The following is a 20003-nucleotide window of genomic DNA, read 5'->3' as shown; positions in this document are numbered from 1 at the left end:
CATATACTAATATACATATGCTTTGAGCTGCAGTGTCTTTTATTAAAACTTAAAAAAAATGTTATAAGGATTTTAACACGACAATCTGTCAAAGCGATTGCAAAAAAGAAACAGCCTAGCCATGGTGTCTGGTCCAAGCCCTGGAGCATTTGATCCAAACCAAATGCAAGGATTTCTAAGGATGGAATATCTATTCTTTTATGAGCCACAACCAATAACATTTCTTCTCCAGACTTTAGTGCAACAAATGAGAACCACTGGGGCTAGTTTGGATTTATCCCCCACTCCCTGACCTCTAACTGAGCAATGCTTTGGATTATTGAATCAGCCTTTATAGCCAAGATCTTTGAGCTCCTTATGTTAGAATCATTTGTAATTTACTACTTATTTTAAGACCTTTACCTGTGGTCCCATTTATCATATTTAAATTAAGTATTTTAGGAAAAATATGGTAGAATTAAATCATTCTGCCTTTGCAGAAATGAGTGAGAGAGGACCACTAAAATTGAAGTAACATAAAACAGAATGCTGAGAGATAGGTAACTGACAAATGAAATGGAAGCTCAGAGAAGTTGCCCAGGTCTTATAGGTGCAGAAAATCCTCACTACTTACAATCTCTGTGTGACTTTCCCAGGACTGCTGATAATGACTGTGGTTTTTTTTGTAGATCTAATGGTGATCAGTCCTAGATTCTAGTACTGGTTTTTTATGTGACTGGACATACCTTTGTATAATCTGTCTGAGTTTTGGTCAATGAATAAGCATCTCTGAGTGACTTCTGTGTACTCACTACTGGTTTTTATATTCTCTTGGTGAAGACAGAAGTGCCCAAAGACCTGGCTTTTATGTAAAAGAGCTTACACTATTGCATTGATCTAATCAGGGATCTTTGATCTACTTATCAAATAAATTAGTATTTTTCTTATAAAAATTGACTAAACTATTGCAGGACATAGTGGTGTAGAAAGTTTCTGGCAGCAAGAATTTAGACTGAAGTTTTCATTTAATGGGTAATGGAAAATCTTAGCTGTCTGAGGATCTTAGAGGCATGAATCATATCAGCTCAATGGGACTTCTGGATGGCTGCGGAGTTTTTAAAATAGTTTTACTCTTATACATGGAAGTATTAGAAAATGCATTGCTAGTCAGGCATGATGGTGCATGACTGTAACCCTGGTGACTCTGGAGGCTGAAGCAGAAGGATTGCAAGTTGGAGGCCAGCCTTGGCAATTTAGCAAGACCCGAGAGCAGAAGACAAGAAGGAAGAGGAGGAGGAGGAAGAAAAGGAGGAGAAAAAAGGCTGGGGGTGTAACTCAGTAGTAGATTGCCTCTGGGTTCAAACCCTAGTACTAGGGTGGGCAAAGAAAATGAATTATTGACCTCATGAGTCATGTGTTGAAAGCATGGTCCCCAATGCAGTAAGGTGAAGAGGTGGGGCTTTAAGAAATGATTGAATCATGAGAGATCTAACCTTCTTGGTGGATTAATCCATTTGCAGGATTAATAATTTGAATGGACAACTGTGTGATAACTGTAGGCAGGTGGGGCATCATTGGAAGAAGTAGATCACTGAGTGTGTGTCCTGGGGAACTATATTTGACCCTGGTCCCTTCCTTTCTTTTTCTTTCTGCTTCCTGGCTGCTATGAGCTGAGCAACTTTCTTCTGCTATACCTTCTGCTATGATGTTCTGCTTTACCTCAGGCCCAAAGCAATGGAGCTGGTTGATCATGGCCTGAAAATGTGAGCCAAAATAAAGTTTCTTTTCTCTAAGTGGTTCTTTTCAGGCATTTTTTTTGTCACAGTAATACAAAGCTAACTAACACAAGGACCTTCTTTAGCCTTTATCACTTTTATTACATATGAAGTATGTGTTTCTTGTAGAAACTTATAGAATAGAAACAAATAAGGTATAAATTAAAACTATCTCAATCCCAGAGATAATGATGCTAACATTTTGGTATCTGTCTTATTGGATTTCTTCCTGGTGATACATATATAAACATAATAGGAGCACAATAAAAGTAATTTTTCAGGAAAGAGGTATTTTTTAATTTTTTAACTCATTTATTATATATAATTCATGTCTTTCCATACCAATATATTTTTGTGTCTTTCTGTTAATGGAATGTCTCATTTTCTTAATAACTTCAAAGTATTTTGAAAATCAATGAGTACTGTGTGAATTGCCAGGTTCTCTGGCCCTGAATTTGTCTTTATGGGATGTTTGAGAATCTTGATCTGAAAAACTTTTTTAGAATTACTGCACACTTAGATCTTCTCTGACTCAGTGTCTAATGCCAAGGCTCTGGGTAGCATCCCAGCTCTTTTAACAAGGCTATTATTACATTCTTTCTTGCTCAAGTTCTTTCCCTGAGAACCTGCAAGTTTCAACATCTTCCAGTTTCCCTTCATCCTTCTTAGTTTCTCAGCCTTCTGTCTTGAAATGTTACTCATCCTTCATGCAGGAGCCTGTGTCCATGCAAGAATTCCTAGATCCAGTGCTCTGTTTCTTCTCCCTGGGATCTGGGGTTGGGCTGGGGTCTACTCCACATGCCTGTCTCACTCCATCCATTCTCTTACCAGAGTCAGTGCTAATGGTGACCTCTTTGCTACTGGATAATTCGCTTCTTTTGCCTCAACCTCTGATGGCCCAGAAGTTCTGTGCACTCTGAGTTGTCTGTTTCTGCATGTGCCTATTATGATAGGTGACAGGTCATTTTTCTCAGTGTCCTTGGACTTACTCCTAAAGGCACCTCCTCCCTTTCTTACTTGCTTTTAATTTGCAACCGGAAAAGCAATCTGGTTGGATCTGGGTCAGAGCTTTAGTGTCTTCTTTCCTTTAAGTAATGTGCATAAACATCTTGAAAAGGATCTAATGATTTTTTGCATTATTATTTTTTGTTTGACTCTTGGTTCTCAACTTTTTGTTTGTCTCTTTGGTTGCTGGACAAAGGCGTTTCCAATAGGGGAGTTGTCACCTGGTTGTGAGTGAAAAATGCTGTTTTCTTATAGTTTGTCAGGAAATTATGTAGCTATTAGCTCAAGAGAATTCTTAAAGATATATCTATATATATATATATAGATTCTAGAAGAGTTTGTATAACTTAAGACAAATGGGTTGATGAATGGAAATCAGGAATCTAATCAACTGATTATGGGATTCCATTTAATAATTAGGTCATTTTTCTGCTTCATTTGGGACAGTAACACTGTCCCCTGCAATCATGCAAATATTCGATGGTGGGGAGGAAGGGAGAAACACTTACACGTACAAATCAGTCTTTTGCAACTCATAGCAAAAGATTTCATTGGGTTGCTCCTGAAAAAAGCTTTGGATGGGATGGTGAGAGGCAACTCACAGGGAAATGTCTTGTGCCTGGGAAGGAGAGAGGCTCTCACCAAATGCATAAAAAACGCAAGAGAAATACACTAATCATATTTTTCCTGTGTCACATCATGCCATGAATTTCCCATGGGGGAATCTACTTTTTCTGGAGAGTGAGGTAATCAAAAATTTGGTGCCTAGTCTTTCCTTCCAGGTTACAGAGTGCTAGAGAAAATGGCAGGCTGAGTACCAATAGAGTTTCTGAATTTGTGGATCAGTTGTGAAACCTGTTTCAGCAAAGACATTATCAAATATCACAGCAAAAGGGCCCAAGAAGAGATGACTTCTAGGAGATGAAGGATGGGAGGCAGCACTGCAGCAACTTTTAATTGCTTTATCTCTGTATAGACATTTATCACAAAAGCAGATACATGCTAATGTAATAAAAATAGGTAAAAGCAGTTTTAATTTATAATGATGTGGTTTTTATCTAGCATTTAGAATATCTAGGGCCCTCACACTTACAATTTTTTAAATGATGGTTTAAAAATCTCCTATAATTTGCAATATAAGCAGTGAGCTGAAAATTAAAAGGGCAAGATAGAGCATCATCTTATTAGGTAAACATCAACACTATTAGAAATGCAGAAAGAGTCCTGCAAAACAGAGTTTTTATACGTGGAATAATATTTACTATATAACAGTATTGCCAGATGCTTAACATATATTATCCAACTTAATCCCACAAGACACTGAAAAATAGATTTTTATCCAAATTTTCAGGTGAAGAGACTGAAGTTTGACACCTTGTCCAAGGGGCACAGGAGCAGCTGCAATTAGAATCTAGGTCTCACTTCCTCCAGGATTATACTGCCTTTTTAGAGCATAGCAAATAAAAGAAAATTTTATAGGCCAGGTTTATACAGCTCAAATTAAATGGAGCTATGAAAATATTCAGTGGGAGCATCTATACTTCTCATGTGAATAATATGGCAATTTTTTTCCTGCGTTATCTATATTTCTTCAATTGGGTTGGGATGAATAGATCATTTCTAAATAAAACAGGAGAGCATAAAAAAATGAAATGAATGGGCTCAATCCCAGTTGAAGCAAGAAGAGTAAAATACATTTCCCTGCTTGAAAGAAAACGATTCATCTATTTGAGGTTCTATAAATGCCCTCTTTCAGAAAGGCACACGGCGCTGTCTAGAAGGGCATTTTACCTCAAAATGACGAGAGCTTTCATTTTGAGAAGGAATATCCTCTCACACATTGACCCAAGTGAACAGTTCTCTCTGGAAACCAGGGGAGTTAGTGTTGGTGACATGGGGAGGAGCGGGGGAGGGCAGGATGGTAGAACCAAGAGGAGAAACTGGCCCTGGATCTCTTTGTGTTTAAAAACATTTTTAAAGAAAAAAGGAGAACAGTAGTAATCATGGGAAACCGCAGAGCGTGTAGGATGTCTGTCTCCTCTGCAAGATCACAGAAACTGGATGGAATTTTGCCTGTAGAACTTTTAGTCATGGTCGTGCAAAAGGAGAAAACCCATTTGTGTATATTCCTAACATCCGAGTTAAGAGGATTGAGACTTAAGGGAAGGAGGTGAAGTCATACTGCAAGACAGTAGGTGCAGGGTGATAACTGATAGTAGGTATTTGGGGACCAAGGGGGTGGGGCTAGCTAAGTACACAGGCAGTCCAACTGTAATAATGACTAGAAAACCAAAAGTATAAAAGCAGAGGGTTGATTGCTGGACAAAGAGCAAGGTAGCAGAAGCATTCTTACATCTGGAGAGTTAAATGCAGATGATTCCATATTAGGATCTATGAGTCTAGCTCTATTTTTGCCTAACTTCAGACAAATCCCAAGTGTCTGTGTTGCATCTGCATAGTAATAGTGCAGGGCACCTCCTAGGCCTCTGCTTGTTCAAAGCAGAACTCAACTCCTTTCCTCTGCAGTCCCTGCATCGTTCCTGTCCCTCTCCCCATCCTCACTTCCTGGGTGCCATCAATGACTCAATCTTAATATTGACTTTGAAAAGGAGCTGCTTCTCTTCCTCCTTTCCACTGCTGTCAGTCTAGTTTAGGTCCTCATTTCTTCACATTTGGACTATTGCAAGATCATTCTCCTCAAAATGCCTCTAGCATTTTCCATGTTTAATTAATTGTCCCCATAGGGAAAAAAATCAAAGAATTACATAATTCAGTTACAACATGAGTTTCAGACACTTTTGGGATCGAATACTTGCTAAGAATGGCTTCCTTAGTCTTTCAAAAGATCAGAAACATTTAACAAGGCTCTCAGATTGGTCCTCCTACAATTTGAAGAGTTTTCTCTACTTTCTGAATGACCCCAAGTTGCAAGGATGATAATGTGTGTAACTTGGATACATGTCACAATATTGGAGAAAAAAGAAGTCTTTCAGAAGACCTGGAGATAACTCATTTTTCAGAAGGCTCAAAAAATGAAAATGATCACAGCTTTATAAGACATGGAAGGCCAAGATAGGATTTTCTGGAATTTTTTCTTGATTCATCGAGTTCATGTTCTTCCATGTCACACCATGCTACACCAGGCTATTTCATGTGACATCATACCATATCATGCCACACCATGCCTCCAGAATGTTTCACCGAAGTGTCTGGAGGGCTACCTTGGTCTGTAGCATGGATTGGCAGCATCACTAGGAAACACAGATCAGGAACTTCACGAGTTATCATATCCTAGGTGTAACCCAAGATGGTAACAGTGGGAACAAAGAGGAGGGAAGGAATTTGAGAAAGAAAACATGGTTCCGCACCCATAAATCATTGTTTCTGCTCAAAGATGTTCCCAGGACAGAGACTATCTCTTGAAACATGTTTTTATATGAGGTAGTTTGTCCTCCAAGGCCATGATATCAAATTAATTCATGAAATGTATCAAAAACCTGGGTCTGCTAGGAAAAGAATGTTGAATCATCTTCTGAAGTGTGGGGGGAAAACTCTTCATTTGCTAATAAAATTATATACGTTTTATATAAAATTAAAATATGATCATGAATATATTTAATATTTCACTTTAATTAACATATAATTTATATACAATTACAATATACAGTTATCCCTTGGTATCTGTAGGGGATTGGTTCCAGGACCCCGCCAAGAATATCAAAATCCACTGATGCTCAAATTCCTTATATAAGTCAGCAAAGTACTTATCTATAACCTGTGCATATCCTTCCTGTGCTTTAAACCACCTCTGGGTTACTTATAATATTTGATACAAGTGTAAATGCTTTGTAAATAATTGTTATGCTGTATAGTTAAGGGAATTATGAAAAAAAAGTGTCTGCATATTATTATAGATTAAACCACACTATAAGCCTCTGCATGGTACACAATCCAAGGTTGATGGAATTTGCAGATCTGGAACCTATCTAAGGGCCAACTATCTAAGGGCCAACTGTGTAATTGAAGTGATTTATCTCATTATAATTTATTTAATATGTATTACTATATATTAAATATATAATTTAATTAAACAATTTGCATATAACACAAATATATTTGTATCATTAAATGTAGAGTTGGAAGAGACCTCAGAGATCATCTACCCCCTGGGCATACTTGGCCTTGGGTATGTTTCTGGAACACTCCAGACTTACTTTCCTATTCTGTGAAATAGGCAAGCATGAGAATGTTACCCAGGTGCTGAATCCAGACTAGATGAGTCCTCAGCACAGTGTGCAGCTGAGTAGGTAACCAGAAGCACCAAGATTCCCCTCTGGGGACCCAGGGCTGGCTGCTGCCCATCTTTCTTGGAGCTTCCCTCCTTCTGTGTTCCTCCTGTGAATTCCCCTCAGGACCATTCACTTCTCCAACACTGTTCGTTGGCTTTCACACTTAGTTGTAGCAGTCCAGAAAAAAATGAGAAAATTTAAGTCTCAAACCACATCTCTTTTCATTTGCCATCCTAGGTGAGCATCCAGTGACAACTTTCTATTACACATACCAGTGAATGGTTTGTGGAGCCCTGCATGCTACTGTAAGGCAGATGAACCACCAATCGCAGCACACTTAAAATGGGCAGAATCGAGTTAAAAAACACAGTTTATTGAGGCCTTTCTTTGAGGGCACACAGAAGACATCATGCTACATGTTATTTTCTTCTTCAAATATAAAAAAAAAAAGTCTTGTGAGGTAGGAAGTATATAACCCCATATTTACAGATAAGGACATTGAGTTCAGCTAGTTTAAGTAGCTTACCTACCGGTCCCACAGCTAGTGAGTGGCACAGCTGAATATGAATTCAGTATAGTCATGATCCTCTATTGCCTATTTGAAAGGGTGTAGGGAGACTTTGGTGGTTGGAGGAGCAACCACACACCCTCATGCCCCCCCAAATTACTCTTTGTACCTAAGTGTCTCCTACACTTGAATACGCACTTGGGCACTCAGTCACAGGATAGATCTCTTGGGACTAAATTTTTCCTTCAGGACTGCTTCCTCTAGGGTTGGGGGGGGGGCAGGGTTTAATTTTGTTTTCTACACTCTCCTTCAGGGATTTTCCACTTTTCTCTAGTTAAATAGGAACTTTAAATATTTGGGAAGAAAAATCCAGGAACATTGGTCTGGACCAGAGAATCCATTTATCCCATCAACCCAGCAAAGGAAAAGGTAAGTGTTGAACAAGAAGCCAGAAAGAAGAAACCAGAAAAGAGCTCGACTGGCCCACTCAACGAGGAGCCTTCCCAGAAGGTGCCAGGGCTGGGGGAACTCCACCGTCTGAAGGAAGCGGGGAGGTCCCAGCCCCACTGCTCATCACCCGAGTGAGGGCTGGAGAGTAAATGAAAATAGCCATCCCCAGAGAAAAATATTTATTCATTTAATGGCTGAAACAAAATGCCATCTCTGCTGTGATAACAAAAGGTTTAAAGTGCATTACTGTCGTTTCTCAATACACTTGTGGTCTGGCTCCCGGGTCATATGGTGCAACAGTCCATGTAATCCCCTGAACGGAAAAAAATTAGGCTCAAAGTGCCAAATGGACACCCACAACATAATATCAGGTAAAACAAGCATATTCCTTCATCCCCTCCACCCCCCTTCCAAAACCCCCCCAAATGTTAGAGAAATAGAGAGAAATTCCAGTCATTTCTCATTACTGTGAAGGTCAGCCTGGCTGGGAAAATTGTTTCTGCTTTACAATTCCCCAAACTGTAGAAAGCAGTTAGACTTCTGGACAAAAACTAATGTTGCATTCAAAGGGAAAAGAGGCTGAGACGGCATTGCTGCAGTAATAAGAGAATTTTTTACTCTTTCCACTTCCCTGTGAACCTAATCAACTGTGACATGAGAAAATATACTGGGCTCACCCAGCCAGAATCTGACTGCCACCTGAAAATGTCCTCAATATTCCACTGTTTGGGACTTTACAATGATCCTTCCGACATCAATTTTGTGCATGTACATCAAAATGCCATTAGAAATGCCTCTCCACTCCCCGTTCACGGACCTGCCCTGGGCCTCCAATCCAAGACAGCCAGTGAAGACCCCCGTCAGTGACTGATGGCTTCTTTCTGTTACTCATTTGAAAACATTTGCTTATACGGAAAGGTGTCTTGGGGAAAAACAGGAGATCTAAAGGTCTTTCTGCTGACCTCTCCCACAAAATGCTTTTGACTATTATTAGTCAAAAGTCTTGGGGACTTCAAGAAACTGAAGGACTTTAAGAATCTGCCTTCAACCCTCCATTAGTATTTGTTGACTTACTGAGTTGCCAGCCTTTCCCCCAAGTCCAGATAATTGGTTAGTATCTCATAGTAGGTTGGGGTTTAAGGAAACCTAAATGTGCTATGTACTGGGACTGCCTGTGTAATCCAGCTACTGTCAGATGCTGTGCTGTGTAGGCACAGCGTAGGTGGACAGGTACACGAATTGCTTTTTACTCTTTCTCCTCCGTGCCACATGTGTGTATGTTTTCTGGGCTCGTACACAGACACATATGCATGCATAAATGATGCACAGCCGTATTTGACAAGTGCTGGTCATATATAATGAGCTTCTTGCTGACAGTTTTATTATTTTTCAGTTACGTAAAGTTGAACAAATCTAACGTGACTCTTCACAGTGGCATTATCATCTTCTCCCTTCACCCTAATATTTACGGAAATATTACAACTGTTTGACATATAAATTCAGCATTTGACTGACTTTAATAACCATGTGATCAATAAGAAGTGGTATTTTTATAGTCCAAGTTCAATATTTAAAGGGTCACGGGTGGGAAATCTTCATCAAAGCAGTAAGGCAAGATCTTTTTATTTTTCAGGATCCATCATTTCTCTTTTAAAAATCTGCTCTGCAGAAGGACTACAATTAATAGTTAAGAACTAAAAAAAATTGGCCATATTTACAAAGGGTCTGGGTATTCTGGGGGCATATGAATACATAGCTTCTGAATGGCTTTAATTTTTGGATACTAAGAAGAAATTCAACACAATGAACATAGATGGAAACTGGATAGAAAATCAATGCATGTAAATCTTGGAGTTTATTCTTCACTCAATAGGAATACCCATTCTCAGCCTCTTTGTAAAATTATTGCTTCTCCAGTAAACTCACACAGTTACCTAAGACTAGGTAGGCAGTTCTCCATTCCCTGTGTGCTAGACTTTGAATCATTTCTGAAGGTAAGTAGGAAATTCTTCCATTCCTCATTTCTCCTTACTGTGTATTTTTTCTAGACTATTGGGTCTTTAGAATAAAATGAACATTAATAATCTTGATTGTTGGGTTACAATTCAAGACCATATCTCTTGGTTCTAGGACTGCAAGAGTGTATCTCACAGTTGAGTTGCTAACAGGGTTGGTTGGCCTCAGAGGTCAATCAATCAATTTTCTAGCAGTTCTTATACCCTTGGAAAACACTCAGTGTCCTGGCATCTTTAGGACTTATCTCCCATCTTCTCTGTGCTCTTTTATCAGCGACACCACATGCCTATCATGTCCAAGACACAGTACTCACTGTGTCCCAGATCCTAACTTGGGAGGTTGATACTTTTATTTGCATTTTAAAAAGAAGAAAACAGAGGAACTGAAGAATTAACAACCTGACTAAGATGTTACTTCAGTGAGAAAGTAAGAGTTCAAACCCAAGGAGTTGGACGTCAGCCTCCTTCCTAACTATATGTGAGACTGACACTCATCTTTCTTTGGGGGGTTATTACTATTATTATTATCATCAACATTATTTTATGGTAAGGGTAGATAAACTACTGCTCATGATTCAAATCTGGCCCACAGATGGCTTTTGTACAGCTCACCAAGCTAACAATGATTTTTACAGATGACTATTTATCCTTGAGTAGAATGTGATGAGCCCTGTTTGAATGCTAATAAGTGAAACATTATCCCCTTGTGTTGTTAATTTTATGTGTTAACTTGGCTGAGCCATGAAATACCCAGATTTTTGGTCAAACATGAATCTGTTTTTATGAGAATTTTTTAGATGAATCAGTAGATTGAGTAAAGCAGATTACCTTCCATTATGTGGGTGGGCCTTATCCAATCAGGAGAAGGCCTGAATCAAACAGAAAGCTGACCCTCTTGTTACTAAGAACATTCTTCTGCCTGGCAGCCAGAAACTTGAACTGGGATATAAGTCCTGAATATTTGGGACTCGAAAGCCTCCATAGTCACATGAGTCAATTCCTGATGATAAATCTCTCTCTCAATACACAGGTAGATAGAGAGACTGACAGATCCTATTGGTTCTATTTCTCTGAAGAACACTGACTAACATGACTCCTCCCCAAAGAATTCCATTCTTCTCATTCGTAGATCTGTATTTCAAAAAATTTACTTAATAGTTATTGTTTTATTTCAAATTTCGTCACTAAAAAAAACTTGTGGGAATTTGTTTTCTCTTTTTACGTAAGTATATAAAGAATAGTCTTGATTTTGTCTCTTACCTGAAGAGTCTAAAATATTTTCTATCTGGCTCTTTACATAAAATGTTCCCTGCCTCCTGCGCTGTAGCAATGAACCTGTGGTTTGAATCTAAACTAGCTAGTTAGTTTGATCAATTGTCTGCCTTAAGTGGGTGTTTGGAAGAAGTATCAGTGGAATCAAATGACAGAGGTTAACCACAGTGTATCCAGCATGGTTCTCCTCTTGGGTGTTATTAAGGAAAGCCACAGAGCTGGCTCAAGGGGAAAGCCTGTGGAAGGGACGTGATAACTGTCAAAGTGACCCTGAGCAGAGCAGTCATGGGAGAAACAGGAGAAGACAGGTCTCCAGTGCTCTTGGTCTGGGTTCCTTATGGACTCAGCTTTGAGAACTGCTTCTCAGAGTCCGTCTTCTATTGCCCTGATAAACACAGGGTCATCCTTGATTCCATTAATGGTATGAGTAAGCACTCTTCCTTCCATCTATTGTATATATCTATTCAAAGGAGATTTGTACCCCCTTTGTCTTTTGGAAATATATATTACTTATGAGAAAGGAATTATATTAATCAATGTTCTCCAGAGAAACAGAAATAATTGTGTGTGGGGTGTGTGTGTGTGTGTGTGTGTGTGTGTGTGTGTGTCTATGTTGAGAAAGATTTATTTTAAGGAATCAGTTCACATGACTATGGAGACCAGCAGACTGGAGACCTAGGGAAGAGTTAATATTGAACTCTGAGTTCAAAGGCTGTCTGCTGCAGAATCCCCTCATGCTTGGGGGAGGTCAGTCTTTGGTTCGACTCAAGCCTTCAACTGATTAGATGAGGTCCACCACTTTTGGAAGGAATTCTGCTCTATTCATTATCCACCAATTTAAAGCATTCATCTTACTCAAAAACACCCTCACAGAAACACCTAGAATAATGCTTGACCAAATAGCTAGCACCATGACTTCATCAAACTGACATATAAAAATCACCATCACAAAGACTAATTTAGGTGAGGGTGATGAGGGGTGCTGTTGGCCAAGGCTGTGGGATCCATTTTATAGCAAGAGAAAAATCATGTAAGCATATACGTACCTGGAGCATATTAACTGTGTCTTCCTCCAACTCTTCCTGCCTGTCTAAACCCTACTAAAACTCTAAAGCCCTGCTCAAGTTCCACCACCTCCTAGAAGTTCTCTTGGACATCTGCAGTGCTCAGCCAGTTCCTCTTGGGGTCTCTGAGAGCATCTGCTGTCTACCCATGAAGTTCCATCCTTCATTATATTCTTTCATGTTGGAAGCTAATCTTACCATCCGGGATCATCCTTATAATTAATATCAATAACAATGATCAAAGTCATCAGGAAGTTGCAATTATGTCCCCCCATCCACTTTGAGCCATTCGTACCCCTGCAACTTCCCTTCTCACCAATCTGTCAAGTCTGTGAAATGCCTACTTTACCAAGATGTTGGATGATAATATGAGATAATGTTTGTGAAAGTACTTTGTAAACCACAAGGCATGATACAAATAGAAGATTTTTATTACTATGATACTCTGTTTAAGAAGGCAGAGGATGGAAGTAAAATGCTTTTAAAAGATTTACATTTTACAAGTTTTATAGTGCTAGCACTAAAAGGTTTAACCCTTAGCTCTTCTGGAAAAATTCAGCTATGAAGAAGAACGTATTTCTGTGTGTTACGGATAACCAAGATTTCTTTGAAGGGTTATTCTAATATCCTTCCATTTGTGTGTGTGTGTGTGTGTGTGTGTGTGTGTGTGTGTGTGTGTTTAGTATGTACATTCTACTTACTTTTACATTCTCATATATTAAAAATTACATGTATTTTCATGGTGTGGGTGTCTATTAGACAAATGGTTCTTCGGGTTCATTGTATACTTGAACATTTAAATTTAAATGCATCTGAATGTTCTGAGAGGAGAAAAGCAAATAATTTCCAAATTATTATTATGGTGATGGTTAAATTAGCTGAGATTAATTTATCAATATTTTTTTATTAATCATTTAGAATAGTGTTTCCCATGAGGGAATAAGGCCCAAGGTCTTGTGATTCTCAAAGTATTATCCCTCTCCCAGATTCTCTTTCTATTTCTTAGAGTAAAATGCACCCCAAAACTTTGTGTATCCCTGGAAAAATTCCACTTCTCTCTTCTCTGGGTGCTCAGAGCTCCCACTATGGTCTGCAGTGCAGGCATAGGGGTACACCATGACACCTCGTGGTGTTTAGCTCAGGAAGCCCAAGAATCCAAGATCAACCTCACACCTGGATGCTTTTCCCCACTGGCATCTGTAGAGTCCATCTTCCTCACCTCTCCAAGTCCTGAGACTCCTCCACTGTAGTCGCTGGAGTTCGTGGTTCTTCCTCAGCCCGATTACCCATCTCCTTAACACTTTCTCAGAATATTCTCTGAGCACTATTGCCCCAGTAGAAGTCTAGCTCTCCCAAAGTTCTCTACTTCCCTAAGACTCCTGGGTGGTGTTTTTCTCTATCCATTCCTCGTGGAGGTGGGAAGGGTCCTGCTTGCCCACCCTTGCTGCTTTCAGGTCTTTCGCTCTTCCATCTCCTGGACAAACCCAGTGTTTTGAAGTTCATCCCCTCCATCATACCGTTTGCTATTCTTGCCATAATTCCTGTTGGTTCTTATGTCACCCCACCTCAATCCTTGAAAGTTTTCTTCTGGCTTTTTGTCAATTTCTATGGAATTAAGATTGCTGTGGTTAACTCTGTGTGTGTGTGTGTGTGTGTGTGTGTGTGTGTGTGAGGGGGGGGGGGAGGGAGAGGGAGAGAGACTTTTATATCCTTCTGATTCCTGATTTCTCAGTTGTTAGACCTTCTGTTCCCCACTGAGCATGACCATATCCTCTGTTCTACCTCACTCATCCTTCCTAAGTTCATGTCCTTGCATCGCCAATAATTGCACTCCTTCTATTGTCTCAGTTACCAGCATCCCACTCTCTGGCCTCTGTCTCCTGTGTTTATAGATCATTCCCTCCCACATCAATGTCCATCAATATTTTAATCCACACTGGAATGTGCATCCTTGGAAGAATTCTTGAATATTCCTACCTTTCTAATGTCATGACCCCCAAGCCCCTTGAGTCCTTCCTTCCTTACCCTGCTGAGGTTTCATGGCTCAGCTTTCTGCACAGGTGACCTTGGTTGGAGGAAAAGCTCACAACCATGCCAATAGCTTCCTTTAAATACACAACCACAGTCCTCAAGGAGATAGACTCTTGGGGTCACCCAGCAACTCTATGACATTTCACCATACTGTGAGGATTGGTTTACACCATCTCATTTCTCTTGAGGCCTCCAGAACCTCCTTTTCTATTCTTACTCTTGGCCACTGACTTGCTCCTTATTTCACTGAGAAAATAGAATAGAACAGAAGAGGAATTTCCACACACCCTTTCACTGCTGCACATACCTACCCTCAGCATGTGTATTTGTGTTCTGTTCCTATAGATGAGCAGGGTGAACTCCTCTCTAGACAAAACCCTCTACTAGTTCAGTGGATCCTATGCTTCTTGCCTAGTCAAGAACATCCCTGATTTGTTTCATGAAATCTCCCACTTCTGTGAGATCACTACCATCAACACATACATATGAATTTTCAGTTTTCATCATAAAAACAAACCTCTCAACTCACACATCTCCTCTGGTTTATTGCATCATTTGTCTTCTTTCTTTCAGATAAAAATGCCTACAGAGTTGTCTTTCTATGTGTGTGTGTGTGTGTGTGTGTGTGTGTGTGTGTGTGTGTGTTTTGCTGGGGGAGCAAACTCAGGGTCTTGTGTCAGACTTCTGCCACTGAGCTATACCCCAACCCCAAAGCTGCCTGTCTTTAATGTCTGCATTTCTTTTATTCTTTTCTGAATCTACTTTAATCACTCCACATCACTACTTGCTTCCAGATGATAACACCAATGGTTAATTCTAAACTAGTTGACATAATTATCATGACCTTCTTGAAACATTTGACTTACAAGGCTTCTGGGCACCCCCCTAACACTAGTCCTTGGCTAATTTTTCTCCCTTCTCAGGAATCCTTCATGTTGGGAAGTTTCAGAGCCAGTGCTTGAACCTCTTTATGTGTGCACCCTCTAGGTGCCTTATCTAGACTTTGGGCTTTGCATACCAGTAACACTCTGATGAGTCCCCAAGTTTGTTTCTCCAGCATGGACCTTTCTCCAGAACATGTCTTCCCAGCTAGTCTTTCACCATTTCTTCTCAAACATTTAGTATTTCTCAAACATGACCTGTCCCAAACTGACATGCTAAAAGCAAAGCATGTCCACCAATCTGTTCTTCCCATTGTCTTTCCCACTTCCGGAAATGGGAAACCTCCAGTTGCTTAGGTCAGAAATCACAGAAGACAACATTGCCTCTCTTTTTCTTACAACCCAAAGTCAATCTATCAGCAAATTCTGCTAGCTCTTCTTTCAAAATATATGCGGAGGCAGATTGCTTCTCACTGTTTCTGCCTCATCCGACCGGTATAAGCAGTCATGGCCTCATTAGGACTGCGGCAATAACCTCCTAACCAGACTTCCTGCTTCTTCATATCACCTTTGGGGCTTCCCATTTCCTTCTGAGGACTAGCTAAAGCCCTCATGGTGGCCTATAAGACTAAGGAAGATCTGGTGATGGGGCTTCTTCTCTGGCCCCATCTCCTGCCTCTGTGACCCTCACCTGCTCCTTTTCAGTCTTTCTGACCTTTCTTCTCCTCCATGAATCTCTCCAGAATCCTCCTACCTCAGAACTTTGTGCAAGTTTCCTCTCCTGAAGTATGTTTCTTCATTTGTTGGCAGGTGTCTAACCCAAAAGAGATGCCTTCACTAATGAACCTATATCAAATAGTAATTCCCTACTTTAGCACTTTCTTTTTCTTTGACTGCCTTTGTTATTCTCCCAGAGAAGTTGTCAGTGTTTGATAAGCTGTATGTTTAAGTGTTTGCTTTTTAACTTGTATGCACTCTTAATTCCTGCCCTAGCTCCTAGTACTTGGTAGATGCTCAATACACAGTTCATGGATGAATGAATGACTCAAAGAATTACAATGACTTCAGAAATGTAGTTAGAAATCTAATCTGCAAATGCTATCAGGAAATAACCTAGGTGATGAAGACTGGGTCATTCTGCTATAGAATCCTCTATGAAACTAAGTATCCCATGAGTCCTTCTGGCCTTACCATCCTTCTAAACGAATTTGCCCAGCAACGAGGGTCCTGGCAGGTTCTCTCTTGGACTACTCAATCTTTACAAGGGTTGTAAAAAAAAATGATGGCATCCCCCTTCCCCTGGGCTGCTGATAGCTTTCAATAAGGAATACAAAGGTGTTGCCCAAATTCATTCTATCTGAATTTTGGTTGGGATCTGAGAAACTTCAAAATGTATTTTAGTGGAAGGTGTTTTTTGAGCAATTTAAGACTAGATTATAGTTTTGTTCAGGTTCCCCCAAACTGCAGCTCCATATGCCCAGACCAGGCGACAGCAAGGACTGCTACAGCAATGAAGCCTGAGCTAACTGAGTGACAGTGCCACCAGGAGATGGCTCCAGAAGCTGCCCAGGGGTGGCTGGCACTTTGTCTGTGTGCATCAGGGGAAGGAAATGCTGTCCCTGTGTGACAGAGGCACTTTCCATGGGTTCCTCCCCCTTGTCTGACCCACTCACTTCTGCAAATAACCTCAGATTTTCTCTAGAATCGGAGCTCAAACATTTGTGGGTGTTCTTTATTCAGACTCAAGAACTTGCAATTTCACTGTGACCCCTTCAAATGGCAAGAGTGGGGAGAAGCAGTGAGAGAGGCACAGCTTTTAGTGCTGTTTCCTGGCTCTCAAAGTAAGTTACATAAAAAGGAAAAGAACAAACTTTAAAATGTTTTTGAACTGTCATTTGATGATGTGTTCAGCAATCTTCAGAAAATAGGTACATGTTACCACCACATTAGGGAGAAAATAAGTTAAATAAAAATTTCCAGCAGGAAGCCTGAAGGCTATCATATTGTCACTCAATAATCGGTTTCTGAGAATCCCCAAATGCATTTTAGTAGGTCTGCAAGCTTTCAGCTTGTGGATCACACACCATATGCACACACCCAAAAGAAACGGAGGCAGTCAAACTGATGGATTCTAATTTGGAAACTGAAAAGTGAATCTTCTATTGTTTTTGAAGGTTAAAAAAAAGTTGACAGACTTGCCTCTTCTCCTGAAAAGTTATCCATAATTACGCTTTGTGGTGGGAGGAAAACAGCATCTCTGCTAACACTTGAGTTTTAAAAGCTACTTTTGGTTTACTCATTCCTTCTTTCAGCAGTGGGTCCAGAATTCTGCCTTTCAGAGGTCACCCAGATTATGCAGCGAATCTTGATTTATATGATAAGTCAGAGCTGAACACATTGAATAGTGGGGAATCAAATAGAAACTCATTTTGCAGGCAGGGCTTCACGACATTAAAATCTTTGCCTGTTTGAGGCACAGTCTTTCTTTCCTGTTAAATTTCTAAGTCTTGCAGGTCAAACAGAAAACACAGACTCTCCACTTGAATCTTCGGGAGTACTGAGGATCTGACCTGGCCAGAATCCCTGTGCATATCTACTGTGCAAAATCAGTGTCTCTGGAGGAAACAGAGTCCCTATGAAGAGAGGTGTGGGAGTGGTCAGACTGAATTCAGTCAGTAGAGAAGAGGGGAGAAAGGGAGCACAACTTAGATTCACTGAGTGACTATGTACTCTAGTTAGTGAAAAGTGTTTTACCCACACTATTTAATCTTCATAAGTGTGCCATGCAAAATTTGATAGTTGGAGAAAATCTCAGAATATTTATATGTGACTTCAAATTTTCTACTTTAAACCATGTGCCTGAAGTTTACAGAAACTGTTTATTTTGTACCTAATGTCTCTGTTTTATTTTTATTTTTTCAATTATAAGTTGACAGTTTATAATTGTATGTATTTATTAGGTTAAAACGATGCAATAAGTTAGCAGTGCAATGTGGAATAGTTAAATTAAGCTGGTTAGCATAACTATCATGTCAATTGTTTAATGCGCTTTGTAGTAAAAACCACTGAAATTTGGTCTCTTAGCAATTTTCAAATGCAGAATATTATTTTATTAAATAAATTTTCAATACTGTGCAATAGATCTAAAAAAGTTCCTCTTATATAAGTTTAACTCTTTGACCATCATCCTCCCTTGTTCTCCACCAGCTCTCAGATTCTGACACTTTTTTATTTTCTGTTTCAATTAGTTCACATAAGTGAGAACATGCAGTGTTTGTCGTTTTGAACCTGGCTTTTTTCACTTACCATAATGTTCTCTAATTCCATACAGGTTGTGTCAAACGGAAGGATCTCCTTCTTTTTAAGGCTGAATAATATTCCACTGTGTCTATATAACAGGTTTTCTTTATCTGGTCATCTGCTGATGGACATCTAGGTGGATTCTTTAATTTGGCTGTTGTGAATTTGAATAGGCTGCAATGAACATGCTAGTGCAGACATTTCTTTGACAAATTGATTTCAGATTTTTTAGGTAGGTTTCTAGAAGTGGGATTGCTGGATAATATGGTAATTCTACTTTCAGTTTTCTGATGAATCTCCGTACAGTTTTCTATAATGGCCGTATTGATGTCCATTCCCACCAACAATGTACAAGAATTCCCTTTTCTCTATATGCTTACCAACATTTATCTTCAGTCTTTTTGTTAATGGTCATTCAGATAAGAGTGAGATGATATCTCACTGTGGTTTTGATTTGCATTTCCCTAATGATTACTGATGTTGAACATTTTTTTCATATATCTTTTGGCCATCTGTATTTCAATTGAGAAATGCCTATTTAGGTCCCTTGCCCACTTTTAATTTTTTTCCTTGCTATTAAATTGTTTGAACTCCCTGTGCATTTTCAGTATTAATCTCTGATGCAAGGTTTGCAATTATTTTCTTCCAATCTTGCACACTGTTATTTCCTTTACTGCTCAGAAGCTTTTCAGTTTGATGTAATCCCATTTGTCCATTTTTGCTTTTCTGGCTTGCTGTTTTCTTTGTTTTAACAACTGTGTGTAACTTGTATCTCATTTCTCTCTCTGAAAATACATTCAGTATATGCAATAAAAAGTCTTTACCTAAGTAACTGATACCAATTAGCAAAATCCTAATTAATAAATAACTGCATTGTGAGCAGTTTATTTCAAAAGGGACATTTTGCTTTGGTTAATATTTCACAAGTACTTTAACAGTAGGAAGATGCTATCTGAAAATGCAATTCTAAATAAGGATGTTAACTATCATCTTGAAAAGTGCCTGAATACTTCACTGCAAACAAATCTTGCACGTAAAATATAAAAATTCTTTGTGTTGCATTTGAAATCTGATAAATATTTATTATCAATGCTGTTTGCTTTTAATCTGTTCAGGATATCATTTCTCTGGCTTCTTAGTAGTTAAACAAAAATGGCATTTACATTACAATATTGCTTGCCAACAATCTCATTTTCTGGTTTAGTCAGCAGCCCTTCACGCTTGATTAGTCTTTAATTATACAAATACCTACATATTAAAAAAAAGTTTTCTTTTTTCCATACTTTGAGCATGTAATTATTTTCTCTTGCATGCAATAACCTTTAATTTTAGGATTAAGCAACTGACTCTTTTTAGTATGGATGGGTCTTTTCAAGTGTTAAAGCAAATTTGGTTATTGTATTATGAGAAAAATTAACTTTAGGGAACCTGTCA

General features: G+C 39.2%; 1 protein-coding gene across 6 annotated transcripts in view; it reads right to left on the bottom strand.

Annotated features, from left to right (window-relative positions):
- The window catches only part of POU6F2 (POU class 6 homeobox 2), a gene marked incomplete at its 5' end in the record, with an annotated part of 470230 nt that overhangs the window by 82134 nt on the left and 368093 nt on the right, over positions 1–20003 (bottom strand). The gene's annotated exons all lie outside the window — the stretch shown is intronic.

The sequence above is a fragment of the Sciurus vulgaris genome, assembly GCF_902686455.1.
Source record: "Sciurus vulgaris genome assembly, chromosome: 8".
NCBI classification, from domain to species: domain Eukaryota; kingdom Metazoa; phylum Chordata; class Mammalia; order Rodentia; family Sciuridae; genus Sciurus; species Sciurus vulgaris.
The sequence above is the reverse complement of the archived record's forward strand: the minus strand, read 5'-3'. Positions and strand labels throughout refer to the sequence as shown.